Here is a 22,214-nt window from a genome sequence, read left to right on the forward strand (position 1 = left end):
GAAGGTCATTGCATAAGTATTGGATATACAATGCAATATTAAACCTCAGAAGAGCTCTCTGAAAGTGATTTTCTTTTTCTTGCTAGTAAAAAAGGACAAAACTCCACTGTATTTTTCACTTTGAATAAAATCAAAAGCGGAGTTGGCTGCTCAGGAATTTGTTCTGCCAGAGATGGTGTTATGCTTAGAGCACAGGGGTCATTAAATATACCAGTATGCTCTTACAAGAATAAGGCACAAAGGCTTCAGATCTAGTGTTAGGTACTAAGGGAAAAGCCTATTTGAATCAGAATCCTGCCATGATTTTTTAGGTCCATCTAATAATGATCCAGGTACCTCAAACTTTGTCATCAATTTCTCACTTCCTAATTATTGTCAACTACATATTAGAAATGGATTAAATGCTTCCTGTGCAAAACACTTTGTGTGAGGAAGGGTAAATGTATGACAGTTTTCATGAGGAGAAAATCTCCAACGTCTTCTGGAGGACAGGTTTAATCCAAACACATCATGACTTCAAGAGGTGTCTGGATCTGACCCCCTTCAGATCCTTCACTGTAGTTATAGTGCCCCACTGTTTAGTTTCTGTTTAGATGATTATGTAGAGTATGACATTTTCCTCCCAATTTAATTGAAAAGAACAAAGAAGTTTCATTTTGATTTTCCAGATCCTGAGAAAAAAGATGGTATTTCACTACCCATCTTAAACTACTTTGCACAGAGTTCCTCTAGTACTAATTAGCACTGCTGTTTAAATTCAAGGATTTACAGGACAAGTGATATCTCTGGAATAAAGCTGTAGAACAAGATTACACCACAGTCACATTTTAGCTATTTTCTGGAAGTGTTCCTGAAGTATGAATACCAACATCCAAAAAACTGCAAAATCATGTGCAGGAGAAAAAGAATTTCTGCTTTTGAAATGGCAAAGCAGACACACAAATATCGAATGGCTTGCTATGGATGAAAGGTAGACAAAAACTCCCCCTTCTCAGACTTCATCATTTGTACCACATTTTCAGGGCTAGAACCTAGGAATGAAATCTTGCTCTCATTGTGTAGGGTAAAAATTCTGTCATCTGCTTTGAAGTGAGGTTTTCACAATGGGCTTGCTAATAAATTCATTTGAGCTAAAAAAAACCTGTCAGCAGATGACAGCAGGAAGTCTTTTTCTCTCTGGAGGCAACTCATGAAAAAGCTTTGCAGCCATAAATACAAAACCAATGCTGTAGTTGGCATTGTTCTCATTACAAGTAATGAAATGGAGTGATTGTTGTGGGTCTCATCTAACGTATTGTTAGATGCATCTCATGTAGGTGTCTATAGCAGATCTGACCACCTGAGTCTCCTTTCACTGTCAATGGAGAGAGACCATCACTGTAAGATAATGATTTAGCCTATACATATCCTAGCTATATATATCCTATATACATATAGGATGAGATGAGTTGTTCCTCAGGAATGTCTGTTTTCTCCATCACCTTTCAAGTGACTTTGTGGTGGCCCTCAGATCCTGCATCTGGCTTGATTAAGTCTTTTCTCACTATCCAACTGCACTTTCATGATCAGCCTACATTTTCCAATTGCAATTGCACTTCCATTTCATCATTGCAATCCAGCTCCAAGGCTTCTCTGACAAACAAATCCCAGAGTGGTTTAGCAGCTGTACATGTGACATATTGCAGACACAGTATGCTGAAATTCATTGTAAAAATTCAGATTTTATATGGTACTTTGACATATTTGAGTGAAAGCACAAACTGTACAATCCAAGAGCAGATGTTCATTAATCAGCCTTGTATCATGTGTTCTTTACTCTTTATTGTGCTGTTTCAGAAGCATATTTCCAGACTAGTTCAGTCATCTCCAAGACAGCCTGAGTCTTCTATTGTCTCATCAGTATAAGAATATAGTCAAGTTCCTACCTTTTGGAGAAGATATTTTGCCTGAGCAGTTCCATGTGTGCTGAAGCATGTCCATCTGGCACCCCTGAAGGGAACTGAATGTGATAAATATTACTACAAATTAGCATAGTTTGAAACCTTGGCTCCAAAAAAAGGTTTAATTAACTGTATTTACTAAATGGTCTTGGGATGTGTTTTAAGACTACTCCCTGCAGAGAGATGAAGGTAAACAGAGACTTTGATGCTACACGTGAGTGTTTGCATGTGCAGACATGTCTCCTCTGATCATTTTTCTTGTCCAAAATCTGTATTTTGTGTCTTATTTTCTTGTTCCAATTGGAATATTCAACAACTTAGTCATTGCCAGTAAAACTTTTGGGTGCCTTAAGTCTTCAAAATAAAATGTCAATAGCTGTTTTTTTAACACATGACTCAAGGTAAAAGTGGTATTGCCAAGGTTTATCATTTGTTAAACTTTCACTCAGTGCAGATACAATCTGTTTGCCTGGGAGTTGAAACAAGAAAGAACATGTATGCCAAGGCGTAAACAAAGATCTCATATGATTATAGTGCTGATTTGTCTTTGGTTAAAATATTTCACGGAACAGCTATGGACCACCAGGCACATACTTATGGACAGGTATTCAGTCAGTAAATCAGTGGATGTTCTCCTTTTGGCAACAGCCAATGTTAGGTGTAGGATGAACAGCAGTAGAAAAGCAGCCAATTTTTGGAGAAAAGGTAAAAGTAGCAGCAGAAGATAATAAAGGGCAGCTGGAACCACTCCTAGGTGGCTAGACAGATGGAAATTAATTCAGACAGTTTCAAAAGTAAATTAAATTATAACATTCAAGTATGTGCAAAAATCAAGAGACTGAGCAACAAAAGACATTAGGAAAACCTAAAAAATAAATTGAAAGATGAATCAACAACTGCTCAGCTTTGCTGCTTTAGGTGAAATAAAACTCCAGATGGACCAACACCAAGAAAAGTAAATGTGGTGAGGATACTTCAGATTCATATTACGTAACTCATCCGTATACTAAAAGACTGATCCACCTGAAAAATCTTACACACTCACAATAGTGTTTTCCAGAAGAAAGAAGGAATACTATTTCACAGAAGGATACTGGATTAGGTCTTCAACTGATGCAAATTGGCTTAGCTACCTTGATTTCAGTGGAGTTATGCTAGTTAATTCCAGACTAGATCCTCAACTGAAGTTTTTACTTGTAAAAGTTTCAAATGTTTCATTTAATGCCTTCTGTGTTGGAAAAATTCTCTCTTCCACTCTTCCTCCATACTTCTGATTTTGTCCTATAATTTTCTCAGCCTCTTTTTGTGGTCATTAATGCCTTCTGCTGAATTAATTAAATTAGAACAAATATTTTTCAGGAAGACATAATAGGAATAAGGAATGTATCACTTGAGTTCATTTGCAAGGCAGAGCAATCCCAGTCAAAATGGTGTTTCAGTTACTCATTTTGGGAATCTATAGTTACACTGGTATTTGTCTTTTATTCTTTGGAATCTGGAACTGACCTTTATCATAATTTTAGTTTTTTTTATAAGGCCCTTGATTTTACTCAGTAGTGTACAATGTCAGATTTGGTGTCAATGTAATATACTGATAAATATAATGTCAGCTTCTCTTTTGAGTTTATATCTGAAAAAAGATGATTTAAATATATAATTAGAAAATATATAATATACAATACATTTATAAGATATAATAAGTGGTGAGATTAGGAATGATAGGGCAAACTCCAATGTATTACCCAAGGTCTTAAGAAATGGGACATGTATTTCCTAGTTCAGAGGTTTTCTATATTATCCTTGGAAACTTCTTACTCTGTTTGATTCAGTTTCCTTTTACTTCAGTTTAATGAGTCCTTATCAATAGATAGTGAGGATAAAGTTGCTAGTACCTGAAGTGTTAACTTGACATGTACAGGTGAAATATGGTTCGTCCTACCCAAGTTTGCCTTCTGTGCTGGGTCCTTCAGTGCTATAGTCTTTAGTCTTCATAGACAACAGAGGAAAAACTACTTCCAGAAGATGCTTGTTCCCACCATCTCATATTCTTCTCCTACGTCAAGGTGAATCAATCCCTAAGATGTCCATTTTGTTCTCCCTGGGCTAGAAAGAGCCTAGATATCTAAATAGCTTAAACTTTCAAATAGCTGAAATTAGAGGACATAATCACACATATGGTCCATATATCAGTCACAAGTACAGCCAAAGAAACAGTTTTGAGAAGACTAATATTTATAAATTGTGATATACATAAACCTACTTATATAATCACTGATGCTCATTGCTGGATGGGAATTTCCCAACAATTCACAGTAGAAGTGTCTGAAGGAAGAATTTGAGGGCTAACAGACGATTGCAATATGCTATGGTTCAGGTCAATCTTTAGGGAATACTTTGCAGATGATCAGTCATAGACTATCTTTTATAATAATCTTCCAGTTATTAGAGGTGCCGTGTGTCAGTGCTTCTGACTTGAACAGGGCAAAATATTCATAGCTGGAAGCAAAACCTATGTGTGTGATGATAGGCATCAGGAAGACATAAAATGAAATTCAGCCAGATTTAGAGAACCATTACAGAACTATTCTGAAGGCTTAAATGATGTGTCACTCTTAAGATCTATAAACTTGCTTATTTTATAGACAATCCCTAAAAGTGATCTCTTATGCCTAGAGGGGCTCAGCTCGCCTTCTTGGGTTTTTTTAACTTTTTTAATAGTTAGGTTATTGGGCAGGCCATAAACTCAAACCCTCTGCCTGGAAGGCAGAAGCTGTCTGTTTGACCTGTGATTGTTCTGTTTTTGCCAAAGGAGGTTGCAGGAGCAACATACAAATAAGTTAGGTCTCTGCCAGTAGGACACATTTACTTGACCTCAACTTGCTTTGCTATTGCTGCAGTATATGCCTGAAAATGAAATAAATTTTTTTAGCTATCTTGCCATTCTCCTTTACAGACTGTTTCAGATTGTTAAGAGGATGTTTTGTGCTCCTTTCAAATCCAGAGTTCCTACAAGAGTTCTTGGGAAGACCTTGAAAGATATATATGTGCATATACAACACATACTTTTTCACCATGATTCAGCTCCAGCATTTTTATACTGTTTATTGGAAGTTCACATTCAAACTACATCAATTTTCAGGTGTTTTGCTTTTTGCAATCAAATCTTTCCCACACTCAAAATTAAAAACTGTCTGGAAAACAAACAAAAAAAAATGAATTGGTTTCTGAACTTTTAATGGTGTTCAGGAACTAGTGTGCAGGGGTAAGCTATAACTACCACCAACACCCATTATCATCAACTAGCACAACATATATTTCCTCAAATCATATAACCAGGGTAGAATGCGTTCTTCCCTGTTATTTAATGAGGTCTAGAACAAACCTAGGAAATTACTTAATCCCTTATCAAGACCAGGACAATCAATCTTCTTCTTGTGGGGATAGAGAAGCTTGCATGATTTACTTTGGTAAAAAGTCAAAGGCTTGTAAACCTTCAGGGTTATGGTCATTCACCAAGAACAGGATAAGCATGGTGATGCTCAGGCAGTGGTATTGTTTATTCTTTTGATCTTTCATTTTTCTTCCCTTTTCTTCCCACAACTACTTTTAGAAGCTAATAATTTACACTCATACATTTGACAATATGAAATATAATACTTTCATCTGCATGGCCATATAAAGCATTCTGATTTTCCCAGTCATCCCTCTCTGCAGGATATGGAGAGAAATCCAGGCAATTAGATACTATTGGCTATAGGTGTAATTCAGTTTCCATATAGTTAGGGCTGCCTTTACTGACAAAGTTTTCTCCTTGTTTGTTACCACTTTAGACTCTTATCACTATACCTAATGCTTTATCTTTACAATTTGGAGCTGTGGGTTTCATAACCTGTTCTGCTGAAAGCAAAATGATAAGGGGAGGAAAGTATCCTAGATATCAGGGGAGAGTTGTGTAATGGACCAAATCTCAATGGCTTGCAGTGCCAGTGACAACAGACTAGAAAACCTGAGCTCCAAATAATAGCTAAAAACCATTAGCATTAGCAATTATATTTACATTTACAACTCTCTTCTCATTGTTATGTGGTATTTTATGTCTGTCTGATTTTGTGTAATTGCTATGTTTGCTATACTCTTTTGCTTCTTCAAGAGCTAAAAGGAAAGGCACAAATCCTACGCTAATTTGCATTTTGTTCTTGTGTTTTAGTCTCTGATCAGTACTCTCAATTGTCTCAGCTAGTGTTAGGGAGCCCAGCAGGTTTAGGACATGGGTGGACTTGCAGTGTAGATACAGCTGTACAGCATCAGGCCTACTTTTTCATAACATGCCACTCTTGAGAGGCCTGCTACACTGAAACCTACTGACAAATTCAGTGGGAAATTACAGAGCCAGAAAATACTGCTATCCTAACAGCAATCTACTGCAGCTTATAATTTATATATTAGCCAAGATTAACTTTAGCAAACAGTATAGTTGAACTGAATTTTCTGCTCCATACTGAAAATTAGACTCCTTTTTGAAGTTCTTTTTCTCTCACCAATCTGTTTCTCCTCTGTATTTCCCCTGCCTTCAGAGATGATATACTGGGTCTCTACTGAAGTTCTTCATGAAAGCCAACAGTCACTGACTTTGTCCTAAAATTGGAGAGGGAGTCATTAAGAATTCTGAAAACGTGAGTATATAACACACTTTATGAATAGTGTAATGAATACTTCGAATTTACCTTCTTTACACCTTACCAAAACCCTCAGTGCATTGATAGGTTTTATTAACTTTCCATGGATTCTTTTTGGTGCTTTCATCCCCCAAATTTAGAAATAAATATCTGAAAAAATATTTTAAATTAAATCCACTGCAACATTTTAAATTAAAACCTCCTGCCTCTGCACACACACACTGCATTAGCACAACTGTGTTACTTCCTTTTGACTGAAACTGAGAGCAGGTCCAGACAAGAAACCCCTGGCTTAACTTCACCCTTGTACACAACTTTTTCTTCTTGGTTCTAATTCACTACTGACTAATCCGCTTTCTGGCAGGGTTTGGGGTATAAAAAGCATCAAAGTAGCTTAAAACCACTTTTGTTCTCCCCTCACTTATATGAGGAGCTACAAAATATACAATCCAACTCATTGTGCTTTATACCACTTTGTAACCAGCCTCCATCCAGTTTTCCTGTCACTAATGGCAGTAAAAGGGTCCTTACTAACTTGAGAAAAGTATGGCCTTAAATGCTGATGGTTTCCTGAACACAGTTCAGATGATACATACACTCAACCTTTGTGTTTCCTGGGATACTGGCCTAACCACCAAGAAAAGTACAAAAACTTCATTCACGTTTCTTTTTTTAGTAGCAGAAAGGCATATTATGTAACTTTGGAAATTTGATAAAGATTTCACTTCAGAGATTGTCTAGTTAATGGAAGCATTCTGGTTTCCTCAAAAGAACTATGTCTTTTTGCAACAATCATGGCTGAAGTGTCCCCCAGGGCTTGGAGTCCTCTTCTGTACTGCTGAAAGGATAATATTTAGAACAGAGACAATCAGCTATTCATCCCCTACCCTGATTTATGTTGTACACTTTGGATAACACTCACCCAGTAGCAGCAATTGTCAAAGCTTTGCCTATCTTCTAAGCCCTGGGTAAGGATGGAAGGAGAATAAGAATCTTGAATGAATCACGGAATATGATACACTCTGCCACTGTGCAAAGTAGTTACAGACACATTAATATGCTTCTCTGGAAATGCTTTTGACCTCAGTGTCTTCAGAGCCTCAGCTTAGTACTGGTTTTGCCATGAATAAGAGCTATTTGGCTATGGAATCTGTTCTCTAAGGCACCATAGAGAGTGACTACTCTAGTTTATTTACAGTGTGACATGCATCCTGAGGAAGCATCCAGAAATATTCAGCTAGAAGAGAAGAGAATGTCAGAAGACAAGGAAGACTGGATTTATCACAGGTGAATAAGGAAACCCTGAGCCTGGGAGAAAACCATGAGGTTAGGAAATGTGTGTACTAAGTCTGATAGCTAACTATGACAAGAAAGGAGAATTTTTGTTTGATGCTATAGTTCTGGCTGGGATGAGAATGATGCCTGATAAGTGAGGTGACTTGTTCACATCATCTTTAATAGTTTTGGCATAGCTCAAAGAAAATACAGTCCTCTTCTCTAGGCTTTTAGTAATCTATTAGGCTTTGGGCCACCCAGTTTCACCACCCAACAAGTTCCTTGTAGGCAGCAGTGGGGGGTACTGGAGGGATTATTCTTCAGACAGCAACAACACAAATTTTTTTCCAGATAGGTCAGTGGTTCTCAAACTAGTTTTTCTTTGCTTCTCAATGGGAGGCCTTGGGATGGGACACAGTAATAATGGTTTGGCTTTATTGCTCCCAGGAACTATAGCCCCTATCTGCTGCTTCTGCTTGTGCGGTCCATCTCTGCCCCTAATCAAAATGACTTCTACAACAGATTCTTCCCTTTGACTCTAACTGCCACTGCTTCTTGTGGGAATCTGCCTGGCAATGTGCCCCCTCTTCTTTTCTCTCCATCCTCTTCCCCCTAGTTTGACAACTGTGATCTTAAGACAGGTATTTATTTATTTATTTATTTATTTATTTATTTATTTATTTATTTATTTAAATTGAAATTAATTGGTCCCCTGAGGCTTGCAACTTCCTCAAGGACTTTGGAGACAATCTGGTGAAACATTTCATACTTTCTGCCTTGCTAGTATCTTCTTTATTTCTCCCTTCTCTCTTTGTCTTCCAACTTCTCCTCCCTCATCTTCGTGATGCTTCAGTGACAACCTTGGAGGGTGGGGGAGGAAAGGAATAAACCCTCTTTTATTCTCTCATTTCCCTGCTTTACCTCCACTACCCTTGTTTAAACACTAAAAGAAGCCATTAGGGTGTTGTCATTTTCATTCATTCACACAGATTCAGAGCTCTGAAAATTACATTCATGTTGCTGAAAGGCATCTCTATTTGTTGGCAGATGACTGAATGGCTACAGCCTTTGCTGAAACTCTCAGGTGTTCTAAACACACATGGAAGTGGTCCCTATTTTCTTGCTTTCTTTTCAGTTCCCTCTCCTCTGAAATACATGGCATTCCACCAGTTTTGTGGAGTTTTCTCCAAAAAATCAGGCCTGAGTCAGTTACATTGCTGAAGAGTGGTGAGAAGATATGAAGAATACATAGATGATATTAAGCTGGCCTGGCTAATAAGACACATAAGTATTTACAAACAAATAGACATTTTTACCAGACTACAGAATATCAGTATTAGATAATAAATATTGAACTTCACATAGCTTACTAACTTCTCCCTGATATTAGGGCAGCAGCTTTATTCACAGGGTGATGATTAGACCTTTATGCTTTCAGTCTGATCGTATTTTCTTGCACATATTCATAAATATGCTTTCTCATCCATTTGTTGTACACATTACACTGAACAAGCAAATTAAGAATATTGGATAAACAATAAATTTAAAACTATTTTTCTGCTCCTCACTATGCATATTTTTTAACCTACAGTGATAAAATAAAACCTTCAGCTTTCATCACAAAACAAGTGACTAAAAAGGCAGATGGCTATTTTTTATGCACATTTTTTGTGTATCACACATAAAAAGGTTTCATATGTCAAAGAAAGTGACTCCAACAGTATTAAAGGAATAGTTTTTGGAGGTGGAGGTTATGGCTTAGCTGGCATCTAACCTAAGAGGCAACACATACTGGCAAAGTGGAAAGGACCTTCTGGAATTAAATAGAAACGTTTACAAAAGTTTTATAACAAGAGCTTAAAGAGAAAGGGGAGAACCTTACCAGAGAGAATATATTCTTTATTCTGTCTTGAAAAACACAATTATCAGCAAGTTAAACCAGGCCATCACAGGGAACCCTGCCTGTGACTGTGCTAGGGTCGGTAAAGTCATTTTGTTAGATGAATCCTCCACTTATTTGGGTGTTACTTTGCTCCCTGTAATTGACAGTGTGGTGAGTTGACCTTGGCTGTCTGCTAGACCCCTACTCAGACACTCTCTCACTCCCCCTCCTCAACAGGACAAGGGACAAAATAAGACAGAAAAGCTTGTGGGTTGAGAAAAAGACAGTTTAATAAGAAAAGCAAAAGCTGTGTGTGGAAACAAAGCAAAAAGATTAATTTATTCACCACTTCCTATCAGCAGGCAGATGTCCAGCCACTTCTTGGAAAACAGGGCCTCAAAACACATAGCAGTTGCTTGGGAAGATAAATGCCATAACCATGAATACCCCTGCATCCTCCACTTTCCCTCAGCTTTTATTGTAGAGCACGATGTCATATGGTATGGAACATCCTGTTGGTCAATTTGGGTCAACAGTCCCAGCTATGTCCCCTCACAAGTCCTTACCCACTATCAGTGTACTGGCCTTGGTGAGGGGTGGTTGGAGAGAAAGTCTTGATGCAGTGAAAGCACTGTTCAGCCGTAGCCAAAACATTGGTGTATCAAGACTGTTTTAGCCACAAATGCAAAGCACAACACTATACTGGCTGCTATGAAGAAAGTTAACTCTGTCCTAGCCAAATGCTGTACAGACAGCAGTTAAACAAGTCCATCACCAAATAACGACAAAATTGTAAAATATTAGTAGAGGGTGATCAAGTATTGTCAAGAAGTACAAGAAACTGAAAAGTGCTGCAGTATAAATATTGTAAAAGTTTTAAGGAAATAAATATGATCCTGCATTTGAGAGATGTGCAAGCTTTTTCATGATGTAAGTAAGTAATGCTCTTACAGATACTGGCTTGCCTACTATAGTGCCTGGCCAGAAAGCCTTCACACACAGAGAAGGATGATGAACAGGAATTCTGCAGAAGAGGAAAATTCTCTGTCATTAATTAACTGACATTACAAAGCAAGATAGGCTTCAGCACTTGGTGTGGGCCAAGCAAACTCTTTTGAACTGAAGCTCTGTTCTGTTGGCTTTGCTCCAGTAGAGACTACAACTGAACCAGAAGATAACAGCTGAATGCTCATGTCCATATTCTGAAATTGAGATAAAATCACCTTGCTTCTGAAATTATTTCTTGGTTCCCACTGATTTTTTTGAAGGTAGAGATTTCCCATTTCATGAAAAGAGTGTTCAGTAAAAATCCATATGCTGAACAACAATATTCGTAGAATCATAGAATCACAGAATGCTTTGGGTTGGAAGGGACCTTTAGAGGTCATCCAGCCCAACCCCCCTGCAGTGACAGGGACAGCTTTAACCAGATCAGGTTGCTCAGAGCCCCGTCCAACCTGACCTGGCATGTTGCCAGGAATGGGGCCTCCACTACCTCGCTGGGCAACCTGTGCCAGTGCTTCAACACCCTCATTGTAAAAAATGTCTTCCTTATACCTGGCCTAAATCTATTCTTCTTTAGTTTAAATCCATTATTCCTTGTCCTGTCACAATGGGCCTTGCTGAAAAGATTCTCCCCATCCTTTCTGTAGGCCCCCTTTAAGTACTGAAAGGCCGCAATAAGGTCTCCCCGCAGCCTTCTCTTCTGCAGGCTGAACAACCCCAACTCTCTCAGCCTGGCCTCATAGGAGAGGTGCTCCAGCCCTCGGATCATTTTTGTGGCCTTCCTCTGGACCTGCTCCAACAGGTCCATGTCTTTCCTGTGCTGAGGGCCCCAGAGCTGGACGCAGTGCTCCAGGTGGGGTCTCACCAGAGCAGAGTAGAGGGGCAGAATCACCTCCCTCGACCTGCTGGCCACGCTTCTTTTGATGCAGCCCAGGATACGGTTGGCTTTCTGGGCTGCAAGCGCACATTGCTGGCTCATGTCCAGCTTTTCATCCACCAGTACCCCCAAGTCCTTCTTGGCAGGGCTGCTCTCAATCCCTTCATCTCTTAGCCTGTATTGATATTGGGGGTTGCCCCAACCCAGGACCTTGCACTTGGCCTTGTTGAACCTCATGAGGTTCACACAGGCCCACCTCTCCAGCTTGTCCAGGTCCTTTTGGATGACATCTCGTCCTCCTGGTGTGTCAACCGCACCACTCAGCTTGGTGTCATCTACAAACTTGCTGAGGGTGCACTCGATCCCACTGTCTGTGTCATTGATGAAGATGTTAAATAGCACCGGTCCCAGTACGGACCCCTGAGGGACCCCACTTGTCACTGGTCTCCATGTGGACATTGAGCCATTGACCACGACCCTCTGGATGCGACCATCCAGCCAATTCCTTATCTACCGAACAGTCCACCCATCAAACCCATATCTCTCCAATTTAGAGAGAAGGATGTTGTGGGGGACTGTGTCAAACACTTTACAGAAGTCCAAGTAAATGACATCCATTGCATTTCATTCCTTGAAATTGAAGTACTAGCAAGTGCAGTGCAACTAAAGCCCTGAGGTCATTAAATAGTAATGATAGCAAAAAAGGGTATTAGTATGTTAGCTCTGTTTAAACTCTTGAACTTGTGAAATATAAATTAATTTTTCATCTATTTAATGTGAAAAGATAAAAAAAGAATGCTCTATTAGGCAAATTCATAACTTTATCCACAAAGTCTTGCTGTATCTCTAAACAGCAAATGTTTTTATGCTGACCTTTCCAGAAGAAACCACTGGAAGATATTGGAGATGAAAAACTTCATTGTGAATGTTGAAATATTGAGACACATTCATGAGCTTTCCTATAAAAGTACTCTTTTGGGATGATAATTCTTACCAGCCACAAAAATCACCACGCCCCAACTCCACCTTCTGTGTCTAATACTACACAAGTGCACTGTCAATCATTATACTCAATACTGGGATTTTACATTTTCAACATGACTGAAAGTGCTTATATGACTAAATCACGCTCATTAAAATACTGACAGCTTCAAACCTTTGTAGGCAAAAGGAGGAAATGCTTAATACAGATGCACTTAACCCAGTTTAACCCTCATTTAACTTGTGGGAATAAATCTTTGGGTTTTATCACTGTAAAGAATAATTTTTTGTGTGTGTCATTGTTTTAAATATGTTAGATACAAAACCCATTTAAACCAATCCAACATTGCAAACATTGACTATGCTTTATTCATGCTTTCACGTGTTGGCAAGCTAGGGCCTTAAATTCTGAGACCATATCCCAGTCGAAATGTTAAAGATCTTGCTAGTAGAAATGGGATATCTAATCTCACATTAAATAGGAAATATAAATCTGTATGGAAAGTTCATGACTATCCTGGAAGTCTAGCAAATTGAGGTACTTGTTTATTGGTTAAGGGAAAACTTTCTTGTTCTATGTTATCAGCCCAAGTTAATGAGCCATGACATCCGTTCCATCGCATGCAACACTTCTAGATTTATGTTAACTTGAAGTGTACAAGCACTTTTAAATTTTTTTTTACATTTTAAAAATATTTTACTGTTTGTATGGCTGAAGGTGAATATATTAAAATACAAGCTTTGGTGGGAACTGTAATTAGAAAAACATGTTTGATCAGAAAGAAGGAAATAAAAAAAGTTCATCTGTTACAGTCCATCACTTTTATATTACCAGTATCAGATCTAGAGAAATGACAATGAACTATGCTTAATATGTAATTTAAACTTGTCAGTGTCTAGTCTTACAGCTTAATTCAATTAAATGTATGTGTGAATCCTACCTGCCAAGCAAACATTTGTAAAAGCCTTATGCCCATATGCATATTCATCTCAGACCTTATAATTTCACTTGTGCACAAATAAATCATTGTTTAGGACTAGAAGACAGGAACTGTACATTCAAACCATTCATTTTTTACCATTAGACTAGTCAATAGAATTCTGAAAGGAATTTTCTATATGTCAACGAGTTTAGGGATTCAAGTTATTCATGCAGAGTGGAAGTAAGTATATGATACAACTGACAAAATTAGACATCAAAATCTGTGGCTGGTCACCCAAGACTCTCTTTGCAGACAGCAGAGTTAGTTAGCAGAGGCATATTTCATCACATCTTAAAATAGATGTCAAAAACAGGTCAAGTGTATCACACCCTGGAAGTGCTTATTTCTGTCTATTGACATTTGCAAACTCAGCTATTGATGTCTGTTGCAGAAATCCTAGCACAAGTGTTTATACTTTCATTGTCAGATGTGATTAGGAACTTACACATAGCACTAAAGTGGTTAAGGAAACATTCCTGAGGCCTCTACTGAAAATCTTTCCAGCTATTGAAGAGCTCTATTCATTTCACAATGGGAATTTTAAAAGAATCAGTTTAGGCTTATAATGATAATTTTACATTCTTCGACTAGGGATTCCAGTTGCACATGCAGAGGCAGAGGTTTATGTGTACTGATTGCAAACTTAATGAGAGGGCAATGAAGCCTGGCATGAGTGCTAATGAGGAAGAAGTTTGCATTTTGTCAGTAGTACAAGCTGGACTCAGAAATGAAAGAAATGTGAAGTGATGACAAGTATTCTGCCTGATGTAGTAATGAAAAAAAAGAAAGCAAGAGTAGGGCTCAAAGAGGACTGAATTCCTTAAAGTACTGGAAGAAGAAATTGATACTTAGAACAGTTAAACTGAAGAGAGAGAGTGTTGGTCATAGCGGGAAAAGAACTAATTGTTATAGTGAAGAACACAATAGGATGAATGAAGAGAAATCACAAGTGAGAGAAGGCCAAGTTGTTCTTTCTGGGCCTTTCAGAGTTGCTGATAATTGACAGTTATTGGATTCAAACCAAAAGTTTTGCTATATTTGATCTAAAGATAACCCCAATAGCTTGGAGGGAGTTTCATGAATGTGTCTGGGAATACTTATCTCACTTCATGAAAACGATATGTATTTTTAAGTGTTAACAAGTTTATTTCTGTAGAGTAGGGGAGAAATAAGGTATGGAAAAAAATCACTCATTTCCAAATGTGATAAGAAAATAAGGTAGGCTTGGTTTAGAAAGTGTGTCTGACAGCAAACTTTAATTTATATGCCCCAAAGCCTTGGAAAATCTGAAAGAAAAAAAAAAAAAAGGAATGAAACCTCAATAAAAATAGAACTACTGTCGTCTGGAGGTATAATTTACCTCCATTAAGGAGGTAATACACATCATGTCTTGTTCCAAGCGAAGCCTATGGATGTACGGAGATTAGATCTAGTAGCAATTAAACCACTGCCTCTGGAACACTGTGCATTTTCAGATGTGTAACACAAGATAAGGAAAAAATTAAATATATTCAACTACATGAGTAAGAAAGAAAGAGAAAGAACAAAAATGGAAATACACATATGTTGTTTATCCAATATTCAAAATAATAGTGTCAGGGCATGGGATACATGATTATCATAGTTTAGTAATTACTGCCTGCCACCTGACTCAAATTGTTGTCTGAACAATAGTGGATATTATTAGCCTACCCCCAGTTGCAAGGTTATAAATTAGTTGTGAAGGTCTCTAAACTGATTTGCATTGCCTCACATCTGAAACAGGATAAGCACAAAGATCTAGACATTATTGCGAATGTGCAATAACTTAACCTGCCTAACTCCTAATTAGGCTGTGTACTCAAGTCATTGAGCCATTAGATCTGCATGCATCCAGATGCATTCAGGAGTATGGAGGACTTCTTTTAGGAGGATGGAAAAATTAATCTTTATTACCCCCAGCAACAACTTTATAAACTGGTTAAGACAACTTTCCCATTCCAAATCAACATGATTTTTGAATATGGCAACAAAGAAAGCTTGCACTGACAAAAGGCAGCCAGTCCAGTTTCTGGGAAGTTACATTTTCCTGCAAGAATGATTTTAGTCCAATCAGATCGAAGTCACAGACTTCCAAAATATTCCATGGATCAGAAATTTTGAAGTGTTCATTTCTGGGTTTTGTTTTTTCTCTTTATTCACAAAACCCTGGTATACAAACACATCTTGGAAGTTTCATTAACACTAATAATGGTGTGATTGGCCAAAATATTTCACTGAACATTTGCACCTCTCTTCAAGGCAGACTATCCCTGAAGACAATGAAATCATGAAAGACCATGAAAGACTGAGTTAATGCAGACTCTGTGCCTGAAAACTGAGGTTTTGGGCCACTGGTGTCCTCACTGCAAATCTAAGAGTCTAGCCCAGCTAAAGGTCTGGGACTTTGTAGATTCAGGGATTACAGCCTACCAGATGAATCCCTTTTCCAAGGGGGAGCATGGAAGCTGTAGCTTGACTGTTTTTTACAGGGAGAGGGAGCCTAGGGAAAAATCCACTTAACCCTTTCTTGGAGTTAGCAAAATGGTCATTGAACTGGAAATGCTTCAAAACAACCTGAGTTCAATAAATCACTCCTGAATAAATGCTGCCAATTTAATTTTCCCACAGGTTTTGAAGCAAAACATGAAGTATTTCTGTTTCTGTGCCTTTCAAATCATAGAGACTGAAAGGAAAATACATTTATAAATTTCTTTCCAATATAAATTAACAGGTTTTAATGTATACACAAGGGTCCATTTAGAAAGAGAAATGAGAAGGGTTTTTGATTCTTCAACAGCCAACAGACTTATCTGCTCCCAGCAGAATCTCATTGGTGCTAACACACCACTCTTGTGGTGTGTCTAAATGGAAAGCAAAAAATTATCAGTTTCAAGAAAATTCTGTTGTTGGTGTCGGGTACTCATGAAAGATGGGACTTTATTAAGGAAACATGCTAGCTTCCTATATGCATTTACCAGCATGCTATGTTTTTCCTTTAAATCTATTGCAGTTAAACAGGAGCCTGCTTGGCAACCTATAGAAGAATCCACATGAAAAGATGCAATCTGTTAAAGTTACAGTAATCTTCAGTGATTATTTCATAATTCAGAACTGTGGAGGCGTTGTATCCATACCTGAAGCATTAACATCCTGAAAGCGTATAAACAACTTCAGTGTCAAAGAGTCTCTTTTCCCACAAAGATTCATCATGGTATTAAAATTTGCACCCGAGGCTGCAGGGTAGGGATGTTAACAGCTAAAGTGGAATAAAGTGTACTCTAGATAGACTTCATTCTATTACACTGACTTGTCAGAATTAGTTTACTTTGTGTTTTTTCCCAAGGACTCGATGAATGCAGTGAATGCATTAAATAAAACTTGATTCTTTGTGTTTTAAAAATAGATCTGAGTACAAATAAATTATTCCAATAAATATATGGCTATATTTTCATAATACAATGACATTTTACATAGTTATCAGCTGCTAATGATGTTTTAAGAAATTGCATTTTTAAAAGTCAGATTACATATGCTCATGGAATATATCTGGCAGCCTCAGAGAATGCCTGTCACACTAAACAAGTTATTTTTCTGTGAGTTATCTGATAAGTGGTCTGTATCCCTGCAGAGCTCTCATGTAAATCTTTACAAAATGTAAGAAAACCTTATTATGATCACAACACGGTCCTGGATGTTTTGTGAAGCCAACAACTCTTCCAGCCAACTTAATATTCCAGCCCTGGGAGGGACTCCTCCCTGTGTTTTGGGAGTCCTACAAGTTATTTCTGAAATTTCAGTATAATCACCAGTTTTATACTAGAAATCCCACGGAAGAGGCCTGATTGGAATGTGTGCATTTTAGAAAACTATGATTTTTTTAAGACTTCTTTTTGTAGGTCTATTTAGTGGAATTGACTGAAACCTCAACCTTACAGGTACGTAAATACTTTCCTTCCCAACCTGTCAAAATATGGTCACTTGTTCAACTTCAGAAAGAACATATTCATATTCCTTTCCATGCTGCCTCTCATGCCACATCTGCAAGGCCATCTCTTTAACTTTCAAATTATTCCTTAAAAATTGTTCCCTGGGCTGCTTACAAATAAGCAAGCTACCATCAGGCTGACCATTGACCACTATTAGTGATCATCAGATTGACCAATACTGTCTAATTTCCTTTAAAGCCCTTGGCTGCCTATGTATATCTGTTTCACCCACAAATTTATTTCTCAGCCTTTGGTGCTGTGGGTTCAAGATCCAGTGTGCCTCCGTTCTTCATACAATGTAGACACCATGGCACTTTCGAAAAACAGACTTGGCATGGCATTTAGATCAAGATTATTATACTTACGTGAAAGGCACGTGTGAGATAGGTATTTAATTTCTTTTTAGACTTAGTGATGATATAGTCAACACCATCAATAGAATTTACTGAGCAGTTCAATTTACCTTTAAAAAGATACATAAAGTTCAGTTCAGTATCCTAGACTGAGGCATCTAAAGCCATTTGTGGTGCTTTAGAGTATTCAAGATAAATGGAGAGAGCTGTCAGGTATGACACACTACCAATGATCATCTGAAGAAACACTTTAGGACCGTTCAAATGACACTGGAGATCTGAATTGCATCCTTAGTCTGAAACTGAATTCCACATTTGGCATGTAGAGGGTAGTCTAGATCATTTAAATTTCTTCTGTCATTAACAGAGAGCGCCAAGGTATCTCTGGCAGACAATTTGGAAAGTTTGTATGACTGATGAGCTACCTGGAGCTCATTAAAAATTAGCTCAATTCAAATGTATATCCAAATTTCTTCTTTTTTATAGACACTTTCTTGGGGTTCTACAGCAGGCATCTGTTCATTTTGTGGTCCATATTCTAGCAACCTGTATATTACTAAAATCATACAATTCCAGTGAGTAATGCCTGACCCCAAGGCCAAGTGGAAAGACAAGGCATATGCCTACACTACTCAGAACTATTGCCTTCTAAACCACTCAGTCTATGATTGAGTCCCATGGACTAGGCCCTGCATCTGTGTTTCTGACTGTTCTCTATTCCTGTGCTTTTACCTAAGGCACCCAATGCCCACATCATACAGACTGTGCAGAACTGGGACCTCTGAGCTCCTGAAACTGAGTCATTAATACATTAGAGCAGATATTCCTGTGGATGCTCTTGCTGTTCCTCTGAATATTCTCCTAGTTAAACCAATCACCACTTGTATAGATAAAAGGTACCAGCTGGACAAGTTGCCCATATCTTTCCTTCCAGAAGAGAACACTTTCTGAAAGACTACTAAAGAAGGCTTATTCTGATCCTGCTGGTGGTTAAACTGGTATTGATCTAGTAATTGCTCTTTTAAAACACACTTGCTACAGCACTGTAGTCTAAACTTAGCACAGTGAATGTTTTTGTTCAAAGGCCATGCTAGTCAACAATTTCCAGTGCTGGAAAATATTATAAAGATGACTGGGAACAGCAGGCTGTCTGTTTTTTTCCAACAGCATTAGAAATTACCAGCTCTGAAATGAGACCCAGGCTCCTGGTTAGCCTGGAAATGAAATAAGAACCACCTATTTCTCCAATACAGATCTTGAATTAATTCTGGCTTCTGGTTGGAAACATAATTCATTTCCCCTTAATTTTTATGTTCTTGAAAGGTTTTTTGATTAAAACTGGGAGGTGATGTGACAGGAGAATGCCAACTTCGTACTGCTTGTTTCTTGAGAACAAGAAAACCGGTTCCCTGATGGAGGCCTCATAGGAAAAGGTCTGTAAGTCTGAGAGGAGAGAGGGGGGGAAAGAGAGAGGGAAAAGGGAGAAGAGGGGGAGAAAGAGGAATGTTAGTAGAAAGAGGAAGGTGAAAACAGAAAGCCATAAAGTGAAGACTAGATTATTGTTGTGTTGCTGCTTCCAGGATTTTGTTCTTGCTGAGCTCGTGTCCTGCAGCACTGAGTGCATCCTGCACACTATGAAAGGAACAAGTTTGGAAAGGCAAGTAGAGGCAGAAATACTCTTTAGCCTATCCTCTCACAGCAGATTGGCTGGGCTGCCATCGCGAATCAATTTTACAGTGGGGATGGGAAAAGTTTGGAGACAGGCTTGAGCACGGACTAGGGGTGAACTACAAAAGCCTCAGGTTTTTAAAGCAAAGAGGAGCAGGAAGAGGTTGTGCAAGGAATTGAAGAGTGTCTGACTGAGACCTTGGCTACACTTTTATGGTACATAGGTATACAGCTGTTTTGTCTTCACTGGGTGACTTTAATTGAAGTGCCTTTGTTATGTGTTGATAATTAATGTTCTTCAGAAATGAAGGTGGCAATATTTCAGTAAACGCTTATCAGATCCATCTCTGTATAAATTGCTGCAGTTATCTATCTCAGAGGCTTTAAGTAAATTTTAATATTTGCACAATTGCAGACAAATACATTTAATGAATAGGAAACTTTAAGGGATTCTAAAAAAGCATCTTTAAAAAAAAAAAACCCTCAAACAAACAACAAAAAAACAACCAAAACCCTGCATGACAAGTGTTTCATTTTAGTTTAATCCAGCCTTGACTAGAGTAAAGGAGAATATTTTATTTTAGGAACATGGTCTAAGAATAAATCTCTGTTCAAGTCAGCACTGGAGTAGTTGCTTAATTTCCATTGGCACCTGTGGGACCTAAGCACATGATTCATATTATACAGATGCTTAAGTGCTTCCCTGAATAGGACTGTGACACAGTGACCCAGCCCCAAAACTGTATTAATGTATTATAAGCAGTCTCTATAATATGCCAGTAAAGCAGAAATAAAATGGCTGCTTGTGCCAAAAACATCTCATGATATGTAGCTCACAGAATGGTACATTGTAGGTTTACTACTGTAATTCATTTTTATCACTGCAATTCCACTGATTTCCTGAGAGAAAAGGTAAACAGGATAGAAGAATCAACACTACATGATTCCTCTGTACCTAAAGAGATTTATTCTCAAATAAGCTTAAGAGCATTCCTTTTGCATTCTGGTAGACAGCAAGCAGCTAGAAGAAAGGCCATACTATTCCCAGGGCTCTCAAACAGTAGAGAAATAAAAGTATTCCTAAGGCATGGGTTGAAACTTCGTCAACATTCAGCAGAAAACGCTCAAAAGTAAGTGAAAGGCAGAAACACTCTACTCCAGAAGAATAAATTCATTCAGCACTCCTCAGTTCACTAGTTAAGAAATGGCCTCCCATGTGACAGCTCGGATAAGACACATTTTAAGATTGTTTCCTTATTTTCATCTCTTCCTTTTGTAGGTGTTCCCAATTTTATAATTAAGAGCCTTACTCTCTTGCTTAGCTGGAATACAACTTGTCTTCATGTTAAGTCCAGAATTCAAACTGCTTAGATAAATCAGGGGGAGTACATAACACATGTTCAAGCAAAAAATCCAAATAAATCAGTGTTACAAGCAAGGTCATTGCAGGGTCTATAGTTTGAGTGGAATTAGGGGATCAAGAGAGATGGTATGCTTCTTGCTAAGTTCCAGTGCTTGGTAAGGGTCTGAAAGAAACAGGAATTGCTCCTAGATGGTATTAGGTAATTCATGACTTTGAACCACAGTGTCTCAGGGAAATAAGGATTGAACTGTTCTTTGTATTGAAAAGTGCTGAAGCTGGAAGACTAGGATGGAAATAAAGGCAGACATCTGGAGCTGGAGAAATGACGATAGGTATTTGAAGGTATGCAGTAGATGAATTCAACAAGGCGAAGTCCATCCTGTGTAAATAAAGGCAGGGGCTGGAGGAGCTCAGAGCATGGAAGAACTCTGCTCGGAAAACCAGAAAGCAGGAGTGTGACTTGAATGTGGGGATGCCACGTGGAAGATGGATGCCATGTGAGAGGGTGGTACATTATCGTGGTTTAACCCCAGCTGGCAACTAAGCACCACACAGCCGCTCGCTCACTCCCCCCTGTGGGTGGGGGAGAGAATCAGAAGAGTAAAAGTGAGAAAACTTGTGGGTTGAGGTAAAGACAGTTTAATAGGTAAAGCAAAAGCTGCACACAAAGCAAAGCAAAACAAGGAATTCATTCACTACTTCCCAGCGGCAGGCAGGTGTTCAGCCATCCCCAGGAAAGCAGGGCTCCATCATGCATAATGGCCACTTGGGAACACAAACACCATCATTCTGAACCTCCCCCCCTTCCTTCTTCTTCCCCCAGCTTTATATGCTGAGCATGATGTCATATGGTGTAGGATATCCCTTTGGTCAGTTGGGGTCAGCTGTCCCAGCTGTGTCCCCTCCCAACTTCTTGTGCACCCCCAGCCTGCTCGCTGGTGGGGTGGTGTGAGAAGCTGAAAAGGCCTTGACTCTGTGTAAGCACTGCTCAGCAGTACACAAAAACATCCTTTTTTTATCAACATTGTTTCCAGCACAAATCCAAAACATCACCCCATACTAGCTGCTATAAAGAAAATTAACTCTATCCCAGCTAAAGCCAGCACATTCTCACAGCTACAACATGAGTGTATCAACATTATTCTCAAACTAAATCCAAAACACAGTACTAGACCAGCTACTAGGAAGAAAATTAACTCTATCC

The sequence above is a fragment of the Pelecanus crispus genome, chromosome 1 (assembly GCF_030463565.1).
Source record: "Pelecanus crispus isolate bPelCri1 chromosome 1, bPelCri1.pri, whole genome shotgun sequence".
Classification (NCBI taxonomy): domain Eukaryota; kingdom Metazoa; phylum Chordata; class Aves; order Pelecaniformes; family Pelecanidae; genus Pelecanus; species Pelecanus crispus.